This window comes from Urocampus carinirostris, chromosome 5, assembly GCF_059441175.1.
Source record: "Urocampus carinirostris isolate Australia breed hairy pipefish chromosome 5, RoL_Ucar_1.0, whole genome shotgun sequence".
Lineage (NCBI taxonomy): Eukaryota > Metazoa > Chordata > Actinopteri > Syngnathiformes > Syngnathidae > Urocampus > Urocampus carinirostris.
The window spans coordinates 40,159,450-40,172,777 of NC_142353.1; the positions used below are offsets into that span (position 1 = coordinate 40,159,450).

Sequence of the window (13,328 nt, forward strand, 5' to 3'; positions counted from 1 at the left end):
CGGGACAGGAGAGCAAGAACGTGGTCGGGATAAGAAACGGGTCGTAAGCCGGGACAGGAGAGCAGACGTTGTCGGGATCAAAACAGGTCATAAGTCGGGACGGGAGAGCAGACGTGGTCGGGTTTAAAACAGGTCGTAGCCGGAAACAAACGGGAGCATAAACGGGACAGGCGGGAGGCAGGGTCGAAAAAAGTCTTGCCTAGCATAAACAGAGGTACGCAGACGGACTGACAACAGGGGACTGAGAGGACTGGATTTGAATAGGGACAGGGAGCCAATCAGAGCCCGCAGTGGTTGGCGCCAAATGAGCGGGCACAGGTGTTTCACATCGGTAATCATGACAGTTTTGTTTAACACATGAAAGTGCTGTTGTTTATAAAGTTATTTTGTTTGTTTTACAAATAATTTCTATAGTGACAAATTATAATTTAAAAAATCTTGCTGTTTATTGCACAACTGTTTGAATTAAGGACCCGATCTTCTTCACTTTACGTGATGCTTTGCCGTTATCAGGTGAACATTATGGAAAACTTCATCTAACTTCCGGTTTTGTCCTACAGAAACCAGATTTTTACTTTTTTCAAACAGTTTTGAAAAAAGTGCCAGGAAGGCAATGTGGCTCCAGAGCAAGTTTGGAAGGTGGTGAGGTCCGTGTTGTTGGCGATAGAAAGCGCCTTCCTCTGTTTAGCCAATTAGAATGGAAAACGCAATGCACAAAGACAATCTGTAGCGAGACCGTGATAAGTAATCCATGATAGAGCAAGGCTTTAATGTACTTGGAATCAGGGGTTCGGTTTTTTGGACGCATGAGACAAAATAAACACAAAGGGGACGCCAGACATGAAGAACCCACCAAGTAAGGCTTTCTGTCCGTTCAGTTCCACCAAACTCAATCAGACTATCTAACTGACTCAGGTGCTTCACTTGGCCGCCTTATCTCAGCCTCTATTTTTCTTCCTCCTCGCCCGATCCCTTCATCATGTTCAGTCAATCTGCACCGTCCCGAGTGATTTTGGGGTACCACATCTCATTTTCTTGTGATTTAATGTGTTTTGTTGTTCTTTTTGATGATAATAACGGGTCCCATGAAAGTTAGTAATAAGGGGAAGAAAAAGTGGAAAACAGTGACAACTGCAATAGAGTCAGAGAAGGAAATGAGTTTGAAATAGATCAATAGTGTAAGAGTGTCTGATGAAGCGCTACTTAAAGGTACAGTAAATGATTTATGATAGTTTTGTTTGTATCTTTACTCCTGGTATATTATTCTTTATTATCTACACAATTAAATAATCGTCGTTATTTAGGAAGCTGTTTCATTTTGGGAACATAAAAAAGCATGTTTAAGAGGTCAGCTTATATGCGTGATAATACAATTAATGTAGAATATATTTTTATTATTTTCGGACCTTTTAAGCAAAAATGACATGTTTTGCAAATAATTTGCTGAAAAAACAATTCAGTTTCGATAAATTAGATTAGAATTGTAAATTAACATAACTATCCTAAATCTTACCCGTGCTAACTGTCATAATGACTGATTTGGATCACCTGTTCCACTGCGGGGTACCTGATTGGTTCCCTGTCCTTTTTAAGCCCAGTCGTTTAATTCACCTGTTGTCAGTCCGTCAGCGAACCTCTGTTTCTACAAGGCAAGCACTTTAAACCTGACTCCCGTCGGTCCCGCTTTTGCACCCGTTTTTCCACTGTCCGTTCCTGATATCCCCGCTTGTCTCCGGCTACGACCTGTTTTCGACCCCGACCACGTTTGCTCTCCCGTCCCGGCTTACGACCCGTTTTTGATCCCGACAACGTTTTGCTCTCCTGTTCCGACTATCGACCTGTTTTTTATGTCCTCCACACCGCCATCCCCCGCTCCGGAAGATCCACTTCCATATTCGGATCACAATCCGATTGTGTGAGCGGCTTGCTTCCTGGGTCCAGCGAGCACCGGATCGCGGGCGCTGCCCTTTGTCTTTCCATCAATAAACTTATGGTTAACGCTACGCACACGGGTCCTGATTCCGTTTTGGTTGTTTGGTTACTATTCTACCACAAAGTAATCTTTGGTTGCTTTATTATTGTAGCGTATTTCTGGAAAATTACTAAAACGAGCCATTGATTTAGAAGCCTTGTAGGTTTTTTCCTTTTTTTTTTTTTTAAAGAAAGCTCAGCTATCTGTTTTTAAATATGCACGCACATTTTAGAGAAAATTCCAACTGCTTTGTTTAAATCTGTAAATATCGGAGTACAAATACAACTTCAAAAGTTCACAACACAATAATATAGCAAAACACATTTCCTAAAAGCAAGGCCAAGAAAAGACAGTGACTAATTATTTTTCGCAATTAATTTATAAAGTAACCCCTTGCAAAATAAAACGTTTCAGAAAACCATTATTCCTGAAGAGGAGACAAATTACAAACGTTGTCTTTGTACTTCGCCTTTCATAACCGAAAAAATGCCTGATGAAAAGACCAAGAAACATCAAAGTGGTTCGCCCTCCGACTGAAAGGTTAAAAGTTTAGCCTCAACAGCGTTTCGCTCACATTATTCCTAGCTCCATCCTCATTAGCCGCTTGTTTTAATCAGATGCACCATCAATTAGTTTGACTTTTTTGGTGCGTTTGATGCTTAAAAGTTTGATCTCAAGGACACTGATTTCCTCTATACAGTACACACACAAACTTGTACTTTATGCATTCACGATTGTGTCGTGTCATTGATTAGCTCTGAACATGAATTGAAATGTTATATGAATGGACTAAATGTTTGAAATAAATTGAGACGTTCAGATGGTTTGCAGCGAAAGTCGCTGCAAACAAAAGCTTTGGATGAAAGACACGTGAGTGCTAATAACTAATGCTAAACTTGATACCCCCAAGTCTTCTTCTTCCAATGGAGGAATCTGCCACATTATGGAAATTTGGAGGCCTGCCTCACTGAGATAATAGAATGGATGTCACTCAACTTCTTGCGCCTTGACTCTGAAAAAACCGAAATGTTAGTTATTGGTCCATCTAAATGCCAGGACTGCTCTGATCATTGGCAAATCTAATATGACCCAGAGTGACTCAGTCAAAAATGTAGGTGTCATATTCGACCCCGATCTGTTCTTTCAAACACGCGTGAAGAATACTACTAGAACAGTTTTTTTTCCATCTTCGCAACATTGCTAAAATTCGCCCGATGCTGTCTCAGTCGGATGCTGAGATTATAATTTACGCGTTTGCTACCTCCCGCCTCGATTACTGTAATGAACTACTCTCCGGTCCCCCGAAGTCCAGAATCAAGAGCCTTCAGCTGGTACAAAATGCTGCAGGGAGGCTTTTAACTAAGACCAGAAAGTTTGATCACATGACCCCGATTTTAGCTAACCTGCATTGGCTCCCTGTTAGCTTAAAATGTGATTTTAAGGTTCTGTTGGTAGTATACAAAATCATGAAAAGACTTGCTCCCTCATATCTTTCAGATTTAATTTCCCCCTATGTTCCGGTCCGGAGCCTTCGCTCTGAAAATGCTGGTTTACTCGTGATCCCAAGAGCCAAGAAGAAATTCGGAGGTTCGAGAGCGTTCCCCATTCGGGCCCCGGTGCTGTGGAATGCTCTCAATCTGCAACCTCAATGGAAATGTTTAAATCTAAGCTTAAAACACACTTCTATTCTATAACATATGAAAAACCTACATTTTATGTTGACAACATCTGTGTTTTATTTGCTTTCATGTAGGTTTTAGATCAGGGGATGGTGTCATATTAGTCTGTGGTTTGCAATAATCTGTGGTCTGTGCAGCCCTTTGATACTCTTTGAGATTAAGGGTGTCACAAATAAACATGCCTTGACTTGACATGTCACTGTGGTAGAGGTGCAGCTTCAACGTCAGTGCTTCAGAGTTGATCAGTGCCGCTACTTTTAGAGAAGAACAATTATAAGTTGTATGACATTGAGGGGCTACGTCTCAAGTCTATAAGAAATAAGAGTGGGGCTAATTTTCAAACCTCAGACTCTGAAAGAACATAGTTGTTCAGCCTTTCTCCCAGATACTAAGCAGGCTATCAATCCTTACTATTTTCTTTCAAGGAGCAAAATAAATTATTTAGCCAAGTGACCACTCTCAAAAGTGTGATTTCAATAAAATGTCTGAGTACTTTGAGCTTGTCCAATCAGAGATGACCACAGCAAGTTACTATTATGATTGTGCTCATTTTTTGCACCAAATGCCATTCCTTATGCAATCCAAACAGTTTTCATGCATATTTCGCTGTCCACGGCTGTGTATCTGGAATTGAACCCAAGCAGTCTGTATGGGATACACTAGAGAGCCTTTACAATATATACAAACCGACATATCACTTTCATTATCATGATAAAAGTGCAATACCCCGGTTTCAAGTGCAATATCTCGTCATTTAAGTGCAATATTCTGGTTGTGTGCCGACTGTGTTGTATGGTGCAGAGACTTGGAGCCTGAACGCAGATTTGAGAAGGAAATTAAATGTTTTTGAGATGAAGTGTTTGATGAGTATGTCAGGAGTGACAAGATTGGATAGATTGAGAAATGAAATGGTGAGAGACAGAACTGGAGTAGTAGTGGAACTGAGCAAGCGTGTAGATAAGAGAGTACTCGCTTGGTTTGGACACATGGAGAGGATGGATGAGGAGTGAATGTTGAAGAGGATCTACAGAGCAGAAGTAAATGGAAGGAGGCCAAGAGGAAGGCCGCGATTGACGTGGATGGATGGTGTTATGAGTGCACTGCAGGAAAGAAGTCTGAACATAATGGAAGCTAGAGCTCTTGTTGGTTATAGGAATAAGTGTAGAGGTGATGTGAAAGGATAGTGAGATGTTTGGACGTGTTCTAAGGGATGGGCAGGGCACCTGTATGATGCGGTAGGGGTAAACCAGTGAAAGCTGTCGGGGCCTGCTATTGAACAAAAGAGTGATTTGTGTCACCCTGACCCGAGTGACATGGCCGCTTTCTTGAGTCCCGTTCCATCTGGAGGGAGGAAAGCATGACCAACTCAGGTGCCGAAGTGCCTAACTTGTTTGGGCATTTGGGTTGGCCATGGTCCCAAAAAGTTTTTGTGCTTGTTTTTGCTTTTTTATTTTGTGTGAGAAGGTCACACGTTTGGGTCCTGATCCTGTTCCGGTTCTTGACACGAATATTTCTATATGCTCCTCGTCTCCTCGTTGGAGAGTTGGGTTGCACCTTTAAAAATCATAATTCCTGTTCATGTAAACCCATTTGGTTTATTTGACTTAAGCTTAATCATTTCATTGGTTGTTATTTTATTCAGCTATGATGAATCTTCATTGACTAAATCTAATCTAAAAAGTGAAATTTCACGTACTTCCTCTTCCAGTTGGGTTATTCCCAAACGCCATGTAAACAGAGTTAACTCTCGTCACTAGTCAGTAAACTGATTATTCTGATTAGTCCAATTTTGATCTCAAAGCGACTAATACTCTATACAGATCGAATGTTCCAGAGCTCGGTAGCAGAGGCCAGAGAAAAGCCATCTGAGAGTTAAGGGAGCCGAAGGCTGTGCTGTCAAAGCCTTGTGATGCCTTGTGTCTCACACCCCGAGAAACTATACTGTGATCACACCCAGCCACAGACTTAGAGGCTTTCCATGAGAGCAAGAATTGGTGAAAGATGATGGGGGTTGGAGGGAGTCTACATGAGCTTGTGTGTCTGTGTGTGTGTCGCAAAGGGTGCAAAGGAGAGTGCAGGAAGGTACTTCATTGGGAATAAAGGTCGAAATCCTTGACTGTGAAAACTGTCATAGCAGGGGACATATGCTGAGTCCGTTTGCCTAATAATGTATGAGTGGAGTCCTCTGGAGCATATAATTTAACACCCCAATGCCAGGGGAGATGAGTGAGAATTGAAGCGAGTACACCTTGACAAAGGCCATTGTACTGGTTTCACACTAGCGGAAAACGAGCAAGCAGGGTGCTGCTGGTTGACGGAGCCTCGGAATCAAAGTTGAAGCACATTCAAAGCTAGTTGAGTTTCAAAAACTCTGGAATGGAATTATGATCTTGAGAAGGGCTTCAAGCATTTAGGTCTATATGGCAAGATCCAAGCTGTACATTAATTCGGTTGGAGGAAACAGGCAATATGATTTTTGACCTCAATGTCGTGATTGCCCAAGTGAAGTCACCTGGGGCAATCGTTAAGCGCGCTGGAGCGCACTTCCTGATTGGCTGACGTTCTCCACTTAAGCTGTCTGCGTCCGGAGGTGGACGTCCGAGTGTACTCTTTGTATCCCTGAGTGTTTCTCCGTACTACAAGGTACCCACGACTTCTCTTGCCTGATTCATGCCTGCCTTCCGTTTTTGACCTGTTTCCGTTCCACGTTTTGCGACCTACTCTCCCGCCCCAGCCATCGACTAACCCGCTAAGCTGTACCTTCCGTCTACCCGTCACGGAGCTGCCATTCTGCCCGAAGAGGCTGACGACCGACAAGCGCCGACGTCCAAAGCCAGCTCCAACAACTCTTTCAAATAAAAACTATTTTGAAACCAACGCTATTGGATCCGAGAGTCCGTTCTGGTTCATGACACTCAAGTGGATCAGGTAAACATTTCCTAATGTAAATAATAATGAAACTATTTTCACAACATTACTACCCACTTCCGATTGTATTAAAAAAATAGCATCCACAGAACTAGGGCCCGAATGGAGAACGCTCTCGAACCTGCGGATCTCTTCTTGGCTCTTGGGATCACTAATAGACCAGCATTTTTAGAGCATAGGCTACAGACTGGAACATAGGGGGATATTAAATCTGAAAGATAAGAGGGAGCAAGTCCATGCATGATTTTCAGGGTTGGGTAGGGTTACTTTAACTTGTAAAATGATGACTCACAACACGTGGTAAGCTTTCTCTCCTGGCTTTGATCTATTTGATCTCCGGCAAAAGTAAAATAAAATGCGACAGAAACAAATTGAAAATAAATCCAAACAGCTTGCCAACATCATTTTTGTCGTTCCATGTATTCCGTTACTCCCCAAGCCTGCACAAAATTTAGTCATTTTATTCATATTTAGTTTATTTTGTCTTTTATTAGCATATTTGGTATTGGAGTCATCCAAAAGTAATTGAAAGTAATCAAGTTAAAGTAACCCTACCCAACCCTGATGATTTTGTATACTACCAAGAGAACCCTAAAATCACATCTTAAGCTAACAGGGATAGAAAACAGGAAGTGAAGCAATAGGGCTTGACAGGACAAATTTGTGGGAAATGTACAATCAAGACAGGTGAGTTGGACCAATCGTATTACCGTAAATTCCGGACTTTAAGCCGCTACTTTTTTCCCAAATGTTCAGCCCTGCGGCTTATTCAGTGAAGCGGACAATTTTTTGAATTTTTCTATCGGCCACCAGGGGCGCTGGAGTATAAAAAGTAAGATTAAAACCAGTAGAATATGTGCGCCAAGATGGACTGCAACCTCTAAGTTTAAGCATACATGTCTGTAAAGTTAAGGTATGATCTGATAATGAGGAAGACACCCTTGATGGCGATAGTTAAGAGGAGAACGTTGAGGACGATCTTCCTGGAATTCCACAATTACGGGATGCTTTTTTTTAACAGGCACGTTTGATACATTGCGAGCGTGATCCTACTAGCGTGTTGGTACTTTTCAAAGGCACGGTTTGGGATGAAAGTTATATTATTATTATTAAAGCTTTGAAAACTCTCTCGGTGTACCGTTTTTCTTCGTAAATATGTGTAACCATGTATAATATGTATTTGCAACTGTATATTTTTGTAATGTATTTATTTTAGAGGTTTATTCTGTTATATGTTCTACGGACGATTCAAAAAGAAGGGGAGGAGCAAACGCGGGCTGATGGGAATTGGGGTAAAGCTGAGTTACCGGTAGATCTGTCTGTTGTCGCAGCGGACAATAGTGGAAATATATTTTTCCCACCCTTAACTTTGGAAATATACATTTTGTTTCCTTGGATTACTTTCAACGCGACCCGGACTTTACAAGTCTGCATCACACGTTAATTACGGGTATCATTTTCCAATCGTAATGCCAACTGTGGTTCTAGAATTCTATACTATCTATGTAGTTAATGTGAATCCAAATTTGTCTGCATGTGACGGTCAGACTATACTCTTAGGGATCATTTCTATAGTTTTTGACTTGTAACCCTTGTAGTCTAGTGGACAGGATCGTAAATATTACTCCAATATGCTTTGATTTTTGCAAACCGGAGATGGAATAAGAGCTTGCTCTGTCCACTCCAAGCATTGGCCCGGTATTGCAGTACCTCCAGGAACGGTGTATTCGCACTGATCGCTGCATGACTCTGTGGCTAGGACCTTGACTCGGCCTCTTGGCTGAGAGCAAGTGTCTCGGCCCCTTGGCTTTGTAGCGTATTATGATTTGACCGATAACGGATAATGGATAATTGATAAAGAATATAGAACAATAAACCTTACTAAACCCACTGTAGTTCTGAGTTGGTGTACTATCTATGAAGTATGAACCGAGTACTTTATGTTCAGTTGAATTTTGCAATCGGGAGATGGGAAAAGAGCTAGCTCTGCCCACTCCACGCATCGGCCCGGTACCTCCGGGAACGGTGCATTCGCACTGATCGCTGCTTGGCCCTGTGACTAGGACCTTGATTCAGCCCCTTGGCTGGGAGCAAGTGTCTTGGCCTCTCGGATTTGTAATGTATTATGATTAAACCAGTAATGGATAATTGATAAAGAATATAGAACAATAAACCTCTACAAAAGCCCCCCACCCACCTGGTCCGTGTCAAGCTTGTGTTTGTGTCACGAGTATTAATGCGGGCGCACGCGACTTACACATGGGTGCGGCTTGTATAAGTACAAAAGTGTCAAATCACATTAAAAGTAGTGGGTGCGGCTTATAATCAGGCGCGCTCTATAGTCCTATAGTATGAATCTCCCCTGAAAAGCAAACACAGGCGTTGTTAAAGAGCAGCATGACTCATTCTTATTCATAAGGTCGACTGGGCACACAGCTCTTGACTGGCTCCATCCCAAGTCATTCACTCAGTTTAGTCATGGGGTTTTGGAGGACTTTTGCTGCTGGGATTGCATTGGAAACAAGAGCGCTGCTCTCCTTTGTCTCCTTTCTTTCCTTCCTTGTACCGTGTCTGAATCCATCCAGCATCTGCAAGACGGATTAGGCCGGACGAGATGAAGGTTGCATTATGTCCTGAGGGGGCTTTACTGTAAGGTTCACCACCGGTTCCCTTTTCCCACTTAATATACGGTTTCACTCAAAAGGAGCTCCATCTTTGTTAAGGGAGAAACTACCAACTCACTGGAAGTTAATCAGAGTCAGCGCGAGGAAAGGCATTTGCATCTGAATCGACTGAGTCTGTATACCAGCCAGTCACTTTTAATGTCTGTCATTCAATTCACAATGCCTCGGGCATAGGGCTCGTCGTGCTGCTGCGGGTACCTGTTATTATTGATTGATGTGTGGATTTGTTGTTGATTTAGAAAAAAAAACATGTCTATCCAGTTTGTAGAGCTATAAATCTAAAAAAATAAAAAAGATTGATTTTTCTTTTGAAGCCTCAGTGTATAATACATACCGACCCCTAATGCTGGAAAAATATTCATTTATTTTAAAAAAAGAACAGCATGCACAACACAAAATACAGCACAAAATGGTTTGCTTACGTTAAATGTATTTTTTTTTTAAATATTTTATCTTGTTTTTTTAAAAAAAGGAAAACAAATTAACTTTAAAAGAAGCTCTATCTGTCATGATTACCGATGTGAATCACCTGTGCTCGCTCTTTTGGCGCCAACCTCTGCGGATTCTGATTGGCTCGCTGTCCCTGTTTAAACCCAGTCCTGTCAATCCCCTGGGGTCAGTCAGTCTGCGAACCTCAGTGTATACTAGGCAAGCTTTTTTCGACCCTGACTCCCGCCTGTCCCGTTTTTGCTCCGGTTTGTCTCCAGCTATGACCTGTTTTGATCCTGACCACGTCTGCTCTCCTGTACCAGCTTATGACCCATTTTTGTACCCAACTACGTCTACTCTCCCGTTCTGGCTTATGACTCGTTTCCGACCCCGACCACGTCTTGCTCTCCCAGTCCCGGCTACCGACCAGTTTTTCCGTACCTGACACCGCCATTGTTTGCTATGGAAGAGCCACTTCCATGTTTGGATCACAATCCGAGGGCGAGAGCGACTTGCTCCCGGCGTCCAGCGAACACCGGATCGTGGGCGCAGCCCTTCTTCTCTCTTTCAATAAAACTTGTGGTAAACGTCATACAATTGGGTCATGTTTCCGTTCTGGTCCTGACACTATTATCTTGTCCAGCACATAGCAAATTATTTTGCTCATTTGAAGAATTATATTTTTTTCATGATTATAAGAATATCCTTGAAACGAGCAAAATGGTCTAAAATGTGCTTGAGATTGCTTAAGCTAAGAATCAATGTTCCTATTTAACTAGAAAATTGTCACAACCAGCACAAAGGGTAGACCCAATCGCGGAACGTTTCTCACAAGTTTATTGATTTTTAGAGGAAAGGCAGCGCCAGCGATCCGGTGCTCCCTGGACGCGGGAAGCAAGCCGCTCACTGGATTGGAGCGTGTTCCGAATGCGGAAGTGGATCTTCCAGAGCGGGAGATCGTAGCGTAGTAGGCGGAAAAAACAGGTCGACTGCCGGGACAGGAGAGCAAAACGAGGTCAGAATCAAAAACGGATTGTAAGCCGGGACGGGAGAGCAAAACGTGGTCGGGGCAAAAAACAAATCGTAGCCGGAGATAAACAGGAACGGGTGGAAAACGGGTGCAAAAAGCGGGACCGACAGGAGTCAGAGTCAAAGTGCTTGCCTTGTAGAAACAATCTTTGCTGTATTGCGGTTTACTTATCGCTGTTTTGCTTTTGAAGTGATTTAATGCTTCTTCCTACCCCCATTCAAACATGTTCGATAAACTTGTTTGTGTTTATTGTGGGGCTTTTCGATTTGTCGTTTTGTTTTTGTTTTGTCATGTTCAAAATAAAAGTTTCATTCATTCATTCATTCATTCATTCATTCATTTTCATTTACATTGTGCTCCTCTGATTGCCCAAAAAGTTGAAGTTGTCGACCTGCTAAACTTGCGATAGAACCTTTGGTACTCCCCAGTGGTTGCCTGGTGGTTTTTCAAAAATGCTTGATAATGGAAAAATATATGGTTTCTACAGGACAGAACCGGAAGGTAAATGCAGTTCTCCATAACATCCAACCAATGGCGGCAAATAATCACGCAAATTAAAGTGGATTGTGTCGTTAATCCGTCAAGTTGTGCTACAAAAAAGTTTTTAGTTATTATTATAATTTGATAGTACAAAAGTTATTTGTAAAAAATAAACGATTTTAAAGTGCAGTACTATAATTTGTTAAAGGAAAGCATGAGCCTGTAAATTGTGTTTATCTCGAGTAATAAAGAAACAAATGAATAAAGTTTACTACTTTGCTGGTTTTGATGATTACGCGGTGTTTTTGGAACGTAACCCCGCATAAATCAATGGATTACTGTCAATGGTTTTTGAAGCCTCTTAGAGAAGTCACCATGTATAGCCAGCATTTTCCTTCCACGGATGCCAGAATGACCATTTTGTGAAGTTTTGTGATTGATGCAAAGTCCTATTCAGACATCCAACACTTGTCATCTTCTATGGTTTTTTACCGCTTTTAATATCTACGCTAAAGTTAGCCACTTGATTGTGACCTACATCAGGTTGACCAACTCCAGCTAGCCTCTTCATTTGTTAGGTTTTACATAGTGGGTTCCACACTGTTTTTATGTTCTGACGCTTGTCTACATGCATGTTTGCCCACACAAAATAAGATTTGGAAACAGGTATTCGAATTTTGCGTAATTTGCTTCCGCAGTTCGACCTATTCAAAGGCAAATGTTTCGAATCCATTACCACGATTCAGTGACCTCTTGTGGGGAATTATTACACAGTGTTTTTTTGACACAAAATTGTCATCATTAACCGATTACTTTTTTTTTAAAACAAAGATTTATCGCACTCTAAACATTTCGTCAGGCAGATCCGCCATTGTTGTTTTGGTCTCGCGGTTCGAGATTTCGTCTGCACGCCGATCTCGGCAAACGAGATCTCGTTGCATTGTTGTGGTGCTTGTCGTCGAGTGAAGGTTAAGTATGCCTCCGAAAAAAACAGTATTAGGTAAAAATCAACACAAAATTGGTCATTTCTTCAGTGTCAGTAATAAGTCAAAACATAATGCAGAGAGTGATAACAACGGCAATAATTCCAGCAAGGAAAGCACGTGTGTTAAAGCGAACGATTCGACGAAAGAAAATAAACAAAAGAATACTTTTCTGCCAAAATGGACTCAATTATATTCCTGGTTACGCTATGAGGAGGATGACAATAGAGGCTACATGTTCTGTGATGCGTGTACCCAGCGTGACAAAAAAACTGTATTGCATAAATCATTTCGCAATACGAACTTTCAGAAGAGCACATTCGATCGGCACCACGACAATGAAAACCACAAATTAGCTGTAGAAATACCGTTGCTGCTATTGGACCTTGAGGAGGCATTACAACTGTAGCGGGACAGCAAACCACGAAGAATATATGAACTGAAAACCTGAAGTGATTACTGCCTTGTATTACCAATTAACTGTGATGAATAAAACTGCATGAAAATATAGACTAATATTTCAGCAATATTATTTTGTATACAGTAATTTACAATATTTTTGTGAACTGAAAACTCTTGAAGTGATAACTGGTTTGTATTATCAATAAACGGTGATGATTAAAACTGAATGAATGTATTGATTTGTATTATATATTTGTCGCCGATTTACAATTTCAATATAACACTAAATTTTGGGGACCCATAGATCTCTGTTGGGACCCATAGATTTTTGAACATGCGAGTCCCCGGGACCCATCACTTTTCAGAGGTAAAATTAACACTGCATATTATATTATGGAGTATGAGCTTAAATTACCGTATTTTCTGCACTATAAGGCGCACCGGGTTATAGGACGCACCCCGAAAAAATCGTTTTTGGTCCTATTTTTGACATACATAAGACGCACCGGATAATAAGGCGCTACAATGGAACCGTCGACAAAACAGTCAGATAGTTCAGTCAAACTTATTACCCCCTTACCATTCCCAAAGCTTGCAAAGACGCAAATATGTGTCGAGAACACGTGCGGATGCGGTGTCCGTACGATGTCACTCAAATGCATCGTTCCATCATTCGGAAGGTTAAAGTCTTGGGATTCAAGAAATGCCACACATTCCTTAGTTTCTATTTTCTTTTTCGCT

At 41.6% G+C, this 13,328-nt stretch overlaps 2 pseudogenes; both read left to right on the forward strand.

The window, feature by feature from the left end:
• Positions 1-8,141: 8,141 nt before the first annotated feature.
• Positions 8,142-8,311, forward strand: LOC148366391 (U2 spliceosomal RNA; annotated as a pseudogene).
• Positions 8,312-8,339: 28 nt separating this feature from the next.
• On the forward strand, positions 8,340-8,615 carry LOC148366392 (U2 spliceosomal RNA; annotated as a pseudogene).
• The last annotated feature ends 4,713 nt before the right edge of the window (positions 8,616-13,328 follow it).